The following is a 10,169-nucleotide window of genomic DNA, read 5'->3' as shown; positions in this document are numbered from 1 at the left end:
CACAGACATACACCTGCTCTGTGCCCGCACACACCCCTCCTCTGTGCACACACACATACACACACACACCTCCTCTGTATGCACACACACACATACACACCTCCTCTGTGGGCACACACACCTGAAATATCTTTGTGAGATGAGTTTTATGGACAATTCTCCAGCCAATTTTAAACCCTAAACAGACTAGCCAGCTGTTAAATTCTACCCAAGGCTAAGCCTGATTTCCCTTTCCATCACACAGATGTAACACAGATGTTGTTGGGGATTGGTCCTGCTTTGAGCAGAGGGTTGGACTAGATGACCTCCTGAGGTCCTTTCCAACCCTGAGATTCTATGATTCTATGAAATCAGGAATCAGTCCCTTGAATCACTGGAGTGATACTGCTGTAAGCACAATTGGGATCAGGGCTCTGACTGTAGGGGCCAACCCCTCCATTGACGCAAGACCCTAGAGCAGTCAGAAGGATTGAGGTGGCAAAACCCATCACTTTTGGTGCCATCCCCAACCCTCATAATCCAGAAATAAAACCTGCCTTTTATTAAACCAGAGAACGTGCAAATGACCTGCAGCCCCACCTGCTCCCCGCCCCAGTGGAAGTCCATGAGTTCAGTGGAAGGATCTCCATTAGGGCCATACAACAAAGCAGCAGTCGGCTTCCAGGAGGCCTGGCTTTGTCATTTCCTGGGGTGGATCTTGTCTCCATCCTCTGCATTCACTGCGATGTTTTACCCCCGGGTGTTTGATTTCAGATGCAGCCCCAGTGTCAGGATCAGCGCTGCCAACCCATGTTCCACACCAAGGGTGCTGACAGCCCCTGTGTCCCAGCTCACTACCCCTCATCCAGTCATTTAGCACAGGGGAGCAGCAATGCCACGGATCCTTATTTTTGTGGCTGACTGTGTAGCACAGCATGAACCCGGATACACAGAGCACCTAGGAAGGCCTGATAGGACATAAAGAATCCTGAACATCAGGACACAGGCATACAAGGAACAGAAAATAGCCTCTAAGTCCTTGGGGTGATGAGGGAAGCAAAGACATCCTGGCTGTGCCTTCTGTTGCCCCTTATGCCCAAATAAATCTCTAGATTCAGAGACGATAAGGCCAGATGGGGAGACTGTGATTATCTAGTCCAATCCCCTGCATAATGCAGGCCAGGGAACTTCCCTGAATGAATTGCTGATTGAACTAGAGCATGTCTTCAGAAAAATATCCAAACTCGAATCCACCACAGCCCTTGGTAAATGGTTCCAAAGCTGTTCCTATCAAATACATTTCCTACAACCCATGAGCATCAGGCCCTGCCTTCCTGCCCTTCGCTGGAGGACCCAGGTAAGACCACTAGTGATGTCACGCAAGGCTGAGCTGCAGCACCCCTCCCTGCAACTGGGCCAAGCCAGGATGCTGAGACTCCTGAGCTGTGTCTATGGTCCAGAAGTGACCCATTGCTGATAACGGTGTAGGCAGCAGGTGCAGCTGGACTGGACTTGAGCAGTTCCGCTGCAGGTATAGACCAGGAGAGAGCATGTTGTGTGTTGTTTCAGACACGAGGTTTCAGCCTGGCTACTGAGGTGGTGCTGAACACTGGATCTGGTGGGAAAATAATGAGCTAGACCAGTTTTCCATAGGAAAATGTACTTTTATCTCAACCAAAATGTTTCACGGGAACATATCTATTTGAACAAAATTTTTGATGGGAAAGACAAAATTAATTCTTTTGACTGTATCAGTTCAGTTCATTCTGTTTTTATATTATATTAAATATTAATTCTAATATATTTATATCTGCTATTTCATCTAATATATAATGTATTATCTTTAATGTTTCAATGTAATATAAAAGTAAATGAAAGGAATCAATGTTATCAAAAAATCAATTTTTACCCTCTTGAAATGAAACATTTTGACATTTTCTAAACAAATCCAAATTTTTCAGAATTTTCCTTTGATGGGAAATTTCAGAATTGTGGCCTCCCGTTCTGCTCTGGGACACTTCCCCCAAAATGTCAGCTTTCCCCCCGAACGGCCATTCCAGTGTGTGGCCAGCTGTAAGACGCACGCCGTTTGCCAGGATTTGCACTTGCAGCTACAGTGCATGCAGCACTTACTCCTGTGGTCAGGCACAAGTAGTTTGTGTTACATAGACACAGGCCGGTTCACCAGACAGGGGGAATGCCAGACAGCTCACAGCCTTGTATGACTCCACTCTCCAAAGAGTTTGCTCAGCTCCTTCAAAACAGCAAAGCAAACGAGGCCTGAAAAGAAGTCCTTTGAGGGCTGGAGGGAGCAGAGGGGCTGGGAGTTAAAAATTCTGAGACTGCCTTTAGATGTGTAGCTCACTCCTAGGGCCAGGCCGATTCATTCGAGCATTCCCCAGAGGGTTAATTTTTTTTTTAATTTAATGGAGATATCCCATCTCCTAAAACTGGAAGGGACCTTGAAAGGTCATTGAGTCCAGCCCCCTGCCTTCACTAGCAGGACCAATTTTTTGATTTTGCCCCAGATCCCTAAGTGGCCCCCTCAAGGATTAAACTCACAACCCTAGGTTTAGCAGGTCAATGCTCAAACCACTGAGCTATCCCTCCCCCCTTCCTGACTGGAAGCTGTTCGGATCAGGTAGGACATGCCATTCCTCAGGCCTGCAGGCACTCCACTGATGACTAATTTTATGCACATCCCATTAACTTCACTTTACCCTCTTTGACTTCACTGGGAACTGCTCATGTAAGTCAGTATTTGCAGGCCCAAGGCCTAGGGCTGCACTGGAACAGCTCTTAATTAACCAAGGCCTGGTCTACACACAAAATGTAGATGGACATAACTATGTTGCTGGAACACTTTATCCAGGGCTGTGGTGGATTCTCCACCCCGACAATTTTAAATCAAGATGGGAGGTTTGTCTAACTACAGATCAGTGCTAGGAATTGCTTTGGAGCAGTTCTCAGCCTGGGCTACACAGGAGGTCAGCCTAGATGATCCGAATGGTCCTTCTGGCCTTGGAATCTAGCAATCTAGGAATGGGGCCCTGATAATGGCTGGGGCCTCAGGCATTACCATACTACACCGAATAGCCACATAATAACAGCAGTGACTCAGCTTCCATCAGAATCTCCTGCAGGGTGTCCCCAAAGCTCTCCTCTGGGGCTGATGCTCTCCGGGTGGGGTCTGAGCTCTCAGGTTCTTTTTGTTTAAATGTGAAGGAAAATCCAGTCAAGTGAGCAAGAAAATAATTAACTTTTCTCATTTAAAAAAGCCCACAAGCATTAAGATGTGCAAATGAATGACTCCGAAATAGCTGAACTTTCAAACTCTGCAGACACTTAAACCTGAAAGAGTAAGTTTAGAATAAAGTTATTAATAGTTAAAAATTAGCTTGGCACCAGCACAGCCTGTCACCTGGAGAAGGCTTGGAGTTACATAATGGACAGCACTCTGGACTTGTTCTTAGACACCAATCTCCCACTTAGGGTTGCCAACCCTCCAGGATTGGCCTGGAGTCTCCAGGAATCGGCCTCGATCTCCCGGTGACTATTGAATTTGGGAGATTTTAATAGGATGTTTTTAAGAAAATGATATTAGGTCATGTTGGAATAAAAAATCTCCCAGAATAGCTTCGGTCAGATTTGGCAACCCTACTCCCACTCCTGGGGGCCAAGCAAAGGAATGAGCTGATAACCGCAACTCAGAGTAAATCCCTATTTGTGTTTCTCTGCAGATTTCCTTTGGGGCCAAAACTTTCCCCTGCTGGATTGAACCCGACGGTGATTTCATGAGCAAGAGGAGTGTGGACAAAATACAATTTGCAGCTAAATCCAACCTAGCTGCCTGAGGTGTCAAAGATCAAACCGGGCACATGGCAAAACTCCCTGGGGAGCGGTCTCTGTGGGAAGGCTGAGAAACTTGCGAACAAAAATAACATTTACAGCTGCTGAGGCTCCATTTGGGGTGGGCACGATCCAGGTGCAAGAGCAGAGTGATGTGTGGAGCCCCAGGATGGGGAGGATGGGAGGGCTGAGTATCAGGTGAGGGGCATTGGCAGAGCTATATGGGATAGGTTGGGATAGCGGGGGGGTGGCTGCATAGCAGGATGGGGCACTGGCAGAGCTGGGCTGCGGAGGGAAGATGGGATGCTGCATGTCTGGACTGAGGTGCATGGACAGAGGAAATCTGGGACAGGAGAAGCACAGGGGATGCGGCAGGATAAGGCCGAGGTGTGTTGGCACAGCTGTGTGACAGGAAGCCTGGAGCCGTGCCCAGGAACGAGCAGGCAGGATCCTAGCAGCGGTAATGTGTTCCTATCCCACTGGCTGCTCTGAGACCTCACGCCGCCACCACCACATGGCTCAGCTCAGAGCAGAACTCTCTGCAGCAGGGACAGACCAGAGCAGGCATCTTGGAAGCTAATCCCAGGATTCTCAGATTAGCTCACTTGGTCTTTGGCCCAAATCAGAGAATCGCCCCTATCAGCAGAGGCTGCTGCCTGCTGCCCTGACCAAGCAGGCACCGGACACCAGCGAACTCGAGTCAGGCTGGGAAGTCAGAGCCCCTGTCTCACCAGACACCTTCTATTCTGTGGCTGATGAATGAAGCTGAAAGGAAGGACCCCTTCCCCCAGCCTGGCGCAGCCCCCTCGCCAGCACCTCCTGCATGCACTCGTATTATCTGTTTCAAGCACATTTTTATGCAAATGTTTTAAACATTCCTTTCAGAGGCACAATGCAGCCCAGACTAAGCCCCTGCATGGAAACGCACATTTCTCCTGCCTCAGCTGCTCCTCCAGACAAGCAGAAGTGTGGCTCCCGACAAAGGGATATGGTAATTCTGCGCCATCTGAGGGTTGGGGGAGGGGACCAGCCAGGGGCCAGAGTGCTTTTAATAGCACAAGAAAAGCAGGGTTCCTGGCACGGCCAGGAGTCAAGGAGGAGAAAGGCCCCACAGCTGGATCAAGGGAAGTCATGACAGGCAGCCGGAGCACCCATCACAACAAAGCACTGGCTCTGGGCTCTATGCTGAGATTCACTGCAGATGGGGGATTTGGGGGCTTTTCTGTATAAGCAGAGGGTTAAAGATGCTGCCTGAAATGTATTTATACTAAAAGAACATGAGCATGGCTGCAAAGTCAAGCACTCCAAAGTTAAGAAATGTCAGCGTGAAGGTTGTCTGTGCAGCCTTAATCCTGACCCCTTGTGCGTATGCACGGCAGCTCCCTGGGGCCACGACAGGTTTCAGGGGATCCGCCAAAATAAGCCAGAGAGCAGGGCTGGTGTTAGACTCGCTGGATCCCAGAGCAGAAAGCTGAAGCCTGAGCAACTTAGCTTTGAAGGGTCCCCTCTGACTTGGGGCCCCTGGCAATTGCCCTGCTTGCTACTCCCTAACGCCTGCCCTGGCTTTTAATCTACTGGATATGCAGAAAACCAGTTGTGACACAGGTGGGCTGTGGAGTTTTTATAGCGTGTTGGGGGGGGGGGGGGGGGGGGGCTCAGAAGGAAGAGGGTTGAAAACCCCTGGTCCACTATATCCCCCTGCATTATGATACAGTCTTTAATTCATGGCCAGATACCATTTTTTCCACGTTCTCCGAGTGCCCCCCCTTCAGGGACAGGCCTTGAGTCTGCGCCTCTCCTGGGGGAGAAGTTCACAATTCTCCCACTCTTAGACTGAGCCCTGGGCTACTGTATCCTGTAGATCAATGTGCTCACGCCGTCAGTCCAACGGGCTTTGGCAATTGGCACCTGGTTCCCTTCAGGAGTCTGAGCAGCGGGGAATACAGCGATCGCACACAGCCTTCTTAAACCAAACTGTCATTTATCCTTAACACTAGAAACAAAGCAGTCAGAGAAAAGGATTTTAAACAACAAAGACTCTCCAGGCATGTCTGTCTTACCTACAGCCCTGTCATCTGGTGGTGGTGGACCAGGCAACCCTGGCTTCTTTAGATACCCCAATAGGTCCTGGGCATCTGCCTGAACAGCTCCCCTGTTGCTCTGGGAACAATTGCTCTGACCTCGGGGGACAGAGAGTCTTTTTAGCCATTTGTAGGCCTTTTGACCTGCCAGGTCCCAGCATTGGCCCCACCTGGCAAAACAAGTTTTGTAACTGGGCCGAGCCTAGAGGCGGAATCTTCGCAGCTAATAGCTCAGGCATTGTCTCTTAACAACCCTGAAGTGTTTACTGGGGGAGGAGAGGAACTTATCTTGACCCATTCTTCATTCTTCCTGCTTCTTTTCCTTAGAGCCCAATATCAAATTAAACCAACACAGTCAACAGAAAACATCCCAATAACCAGGTTGCATGCAGTATTCATCAGCTATTACAGAACAGGTCTACATCCCTCACAATCACATACTATTTTTTCCACAGGACCCCTGCTTCATTCATGCACAGGATGCTCAGGAAATGAAGCAGGTGTAATGAAGGAGGCTATTGTCCATAGTGCCCCTGCCTTATTTGTTGCGGAAACTGGAAGGTGAGTAGTGAATGAGGCAGTGAAGTGCAAGAAGAGAGAGGCTGATCTCAAAGTGGAGGCAGTCGAACGACACCCTGGAGAACTGGATTCTGGCCCTGCCTCTGCCCCACAGTTCCTACATGATAATTGATAGGTCATTTAAAACCAACTTTTCACATGTGGCCACAATTGTGTGTTCCTCATTTTCTGGGTGCCCAACTTGAGACCCTGGGGTCTGATTTTCAAAAGTGCTGAGCACTCACTGCTGCACCAGACATCAATGGGAGCCGCGCTTTGAACATATGAAGTGCTATATAATCATAGAATCGAAGGACTGGAAGGGACCTTGAGAGATCATCTAGTCCAGTCCCCTGCACTCATGGCAGGACTAAGTATTATCTAGATCATCCCTGACAGGTGTTTGTCTAACCTGTTCTTAAAAATCTCCAATGATGGAAAGTGAGGATTTTTACCCACGAAAGCTTATGCCCAAATAAATCTGTTAGTCTTTAAGGTGTCACCGAACTCCTTGTTGATCTTGTGGATTCAAACTAACATGGCTACCCCCTGATACTTGACTCCAATGATTGAGATTCCACAACCTCCCTAGGCAATTAACCACCCTGACAGGAAGTTTTTCCTAATGTCCAACCTAAACCGCAGTTGCTGCAATTTAAACCCATTGCTTCTTGTCCTATCCTCAGAGGTTAAGAAGAACAATTTTTCTCCCTCCTCCTTGTAACAACCTTTTATGTACTTGAAAACTGTTATCATGTCCCCTCTCAGTCTTCTCTTTTCCAGACTAAACAAACCCAATTTTTTCAATCTTCCTTCATAGGTCATGTTTTCTAGACCTTTAATCATTTTTGTTGCTCTTCTCTGGACTTTCTCCAGTTTGTCCACATCTTTCCTGAAATGTGACGCCCAGAACTGGACACAATATTCCAGTTGAGGCTAATCAGTGTGGAGTAGAGCGGAAGAATCACTTCTTGTGTCTTGCTTAGAACTGTTGCAAAAAAGGCGAACATCATTCTAGAATGTATAAGCAGGAGTGCTTATACATCCCAGAATGATGTTTGCTTTTTTTTGCAACAGTGTTACATTGTTGCCTCATATTTAGTTTGTGGTCCACTATGACCCCCAGATCCTTTTCTGCTGTACTCCTTCCTAGGCGGTCATTTCCCATTTTGTATGTGTGCAACTGATTGTTCCTTCCTACTAAGTGGAGTACTTTGCATTTGCCTTTACTGAATTTCATCCTATTTACTTCAGACCATTTCTCCAGTTTGTCCTGATTATTTTGAATTATAATCCTATCCCCCAAAGCACTTGCAACCCCAGCTTGGTATTGTTCACAAACTTTATCAGTGTATCTCTATGCCATTATCTAAATCATTGATGAAGATATTGAACAGAACCAGACCTAGGTTCCCTGCGGGACCCCACTCGTTAGGCCCTTTCAGCATGTCTGTGAACCACTGATCAGTGGCGTAGCCAGGTTCTAAGTGCAGAGGGAGCAAACATAAAAAAGGCGCCTCCCCTTGGCTCCTCCTCTGGCCACGCCCCCCTTGGCTCCTCCTCCGGCCGCTCCGCACCCACCCCCCTTGGCTGGCTCCTCCAGCCGCGCCGCACTGCGCTCCCCCCCTTGGCTCCTCCGGCCACGCTGCGGCCATGCTGCGCCCCCCCTCGGAGGGGCTCGGTCCGGGGGGGGCCGGGTGCGGGGAAGGGGTGGCGGGCGGGCGCTGCTTGCTTCTCCCCGGGGCTGGGGGGAGCGGAGCAGTTGGGCGGGCAGCAGCTGGAGAGATCCCCTCTCCCCAGCAGCTTCCTGCTTCCCTCGGCCCGGGCAGCCCAGCATTAGCAAGGGGCGGGGCAGGAAGCTGCGGGCTGCCCGGGCTGAGGGAAGCAGGAAGCTGCGGGGGAGAGGGGATCTGCCTGCCAGCTGCGGAGCGCTCGGCCGCCGAGCCCTGAGCCGCTGCAGGTGGCGGCCGCGGCGATGTTGGGGCCGCGCTGAGCGTGGGGCGCGATGGCCGAGGAGCCGGCCCCTTCGCTCCTCCGGCCGCACCTGCCGTCCCCCCCCAATGGCTCCTCCGAGTCCGGCCCCCCCCTTGCCTGCAGGAGCCCAGCGCTGGCCCGGCAGGCGCCACTTTTGAAAAATGTGCTGAGGGGAAGTGGCTGCTTCCCCTGAACCCCCCTAGCTACGCTCCTGCCACTGATAACTACTCTCTGGGAACAGCAGCAAAGAGTCCTGTGGCACCTTATAGACTAACAGACGTATAGGAGCATGAGCTTTCATGGGTGAATACCCACTTCTTCGGATGCATGCTCCTATACGTCTGTTAGTCTATAAGGTGCCACAGGACTCTTTGCTGCTTTTACAGATCCAGACTAACATGGCTACCCCTTTGATCTCTGGGAACAGTTTTCCAACCAGTTATGCACCCACCTTATAGTAGCTCCATCTAGGTTGCATTTCCCTAGTTTGTTTATGAGAAGGTCATGCGAGACAGTATTAAAAGCTTTACTAAAGTCAAGATATACCACATCTACCGCTTCCTCCCTATCCACAAGGCTTGTTACTCTGTCAAAGAAACCTATCAGGTTGGTTTGACATGATTTGTTCTTGACAGATCCATGCTGACTTATTATCTTCTAGATGTTTGCAAATTGATTGCTTTATTATTTGGTCCATTATCAGAAGTTAAGCTGAGTGGGCTGTAATTCCCCGGGTTGTCCTTATTTCCCTTTTTATAGATGGGCACTACATTTGCCCTTTTCCAGTCCTCTGGAATGTCTCTGGTCTTCCATGACTTTTCAAAGATAATTGCTAATGGCTCAGATATCTCCTCAGTCAGCTCCTTGAGTATTCTAGTAATAAAAATAATACTAATAATGCTGACGGCTCTGAAAAACCTGGCATCTCAGACTGGATATGCACAATTAGTGGGTACTTTTGGCCTTACTCTCTGTGCCCCAGCTCCCCAGTTGTGCAATGGGGATGCACACCCAGCCACAGCCAGAGTGTGCCCTGCATCACACCCCTCCCACCCAGCACAGCCAGAGCGTACCCTGCATCACAGCCCTCCCACCCAGCCACAGCCAGAGTGTGCCCCGCATCACACCCCTCCCACCCAGCACAGCCAGAGTGTGCCCCGCATCACACCGCTCCCACCCAGCACAGCCAGCGCGTACCCTGCATCACACCCCTCCCACCCAGACAGACCTGTAGAGTACTCTGTAGTGCACCCCCCAGCCCCACACCTCTATGGTATGTCCACACTGCAGCTGGTCATGAGCCTCGCAGCCTGGGTAGACAGACTGGCACAGCGCAATGTGGACACTGTGGCACCAGTGGAACTTTGCTAGCCACCTGTGCCCGGAGCTGGGGGTGCGGTGGGTGTGAGCTCAGGCGCCTAGCTCCAGCCTCTGCCCATGCTGCAACAGCCACACCGCGATTTTAACGCGCCACTAGTACAGGTCTGTGAACCCGGGCTGGGCGACCCATTCCCAGCAGCAGTGTCGACGTCCCTCTGGAGTCTATCCCACCGCACCCTACCCCACCCAGCACTCCACACACACACACAGCACGTATGACACCCCTGTAGTTCCACGAAAGGCCGTGCTGCCGCATGGATGTGAGAGCAGCACTTGGCTTTGGCTTCCCGGTGGTCTCAGACCAAAGAGCATTTTAATGGCATTATGGGTCTGAAATCCTGCGTGGCT

This window comes from Terrapene carolina, unplaced genomic scaffold (genome assembly GCF_002925995.2).
Source record: "Terrapene carolina triunguis isolate 2854851 unplaced genomic scaffold, T_m_triunguis-2.0 Scaffold236, whole genome shotgun sequence".
Classification (NCBI taxonomy): Eukaryota; Metazoa; Chordata; order Testudines; family Emydidae; genus Terrapene; species Terrapene triunguis.
The sequence above is the reverse complement of the archived record's forward strand: the minus strand, read 5'-3'. Positions refer to the sequence as shown.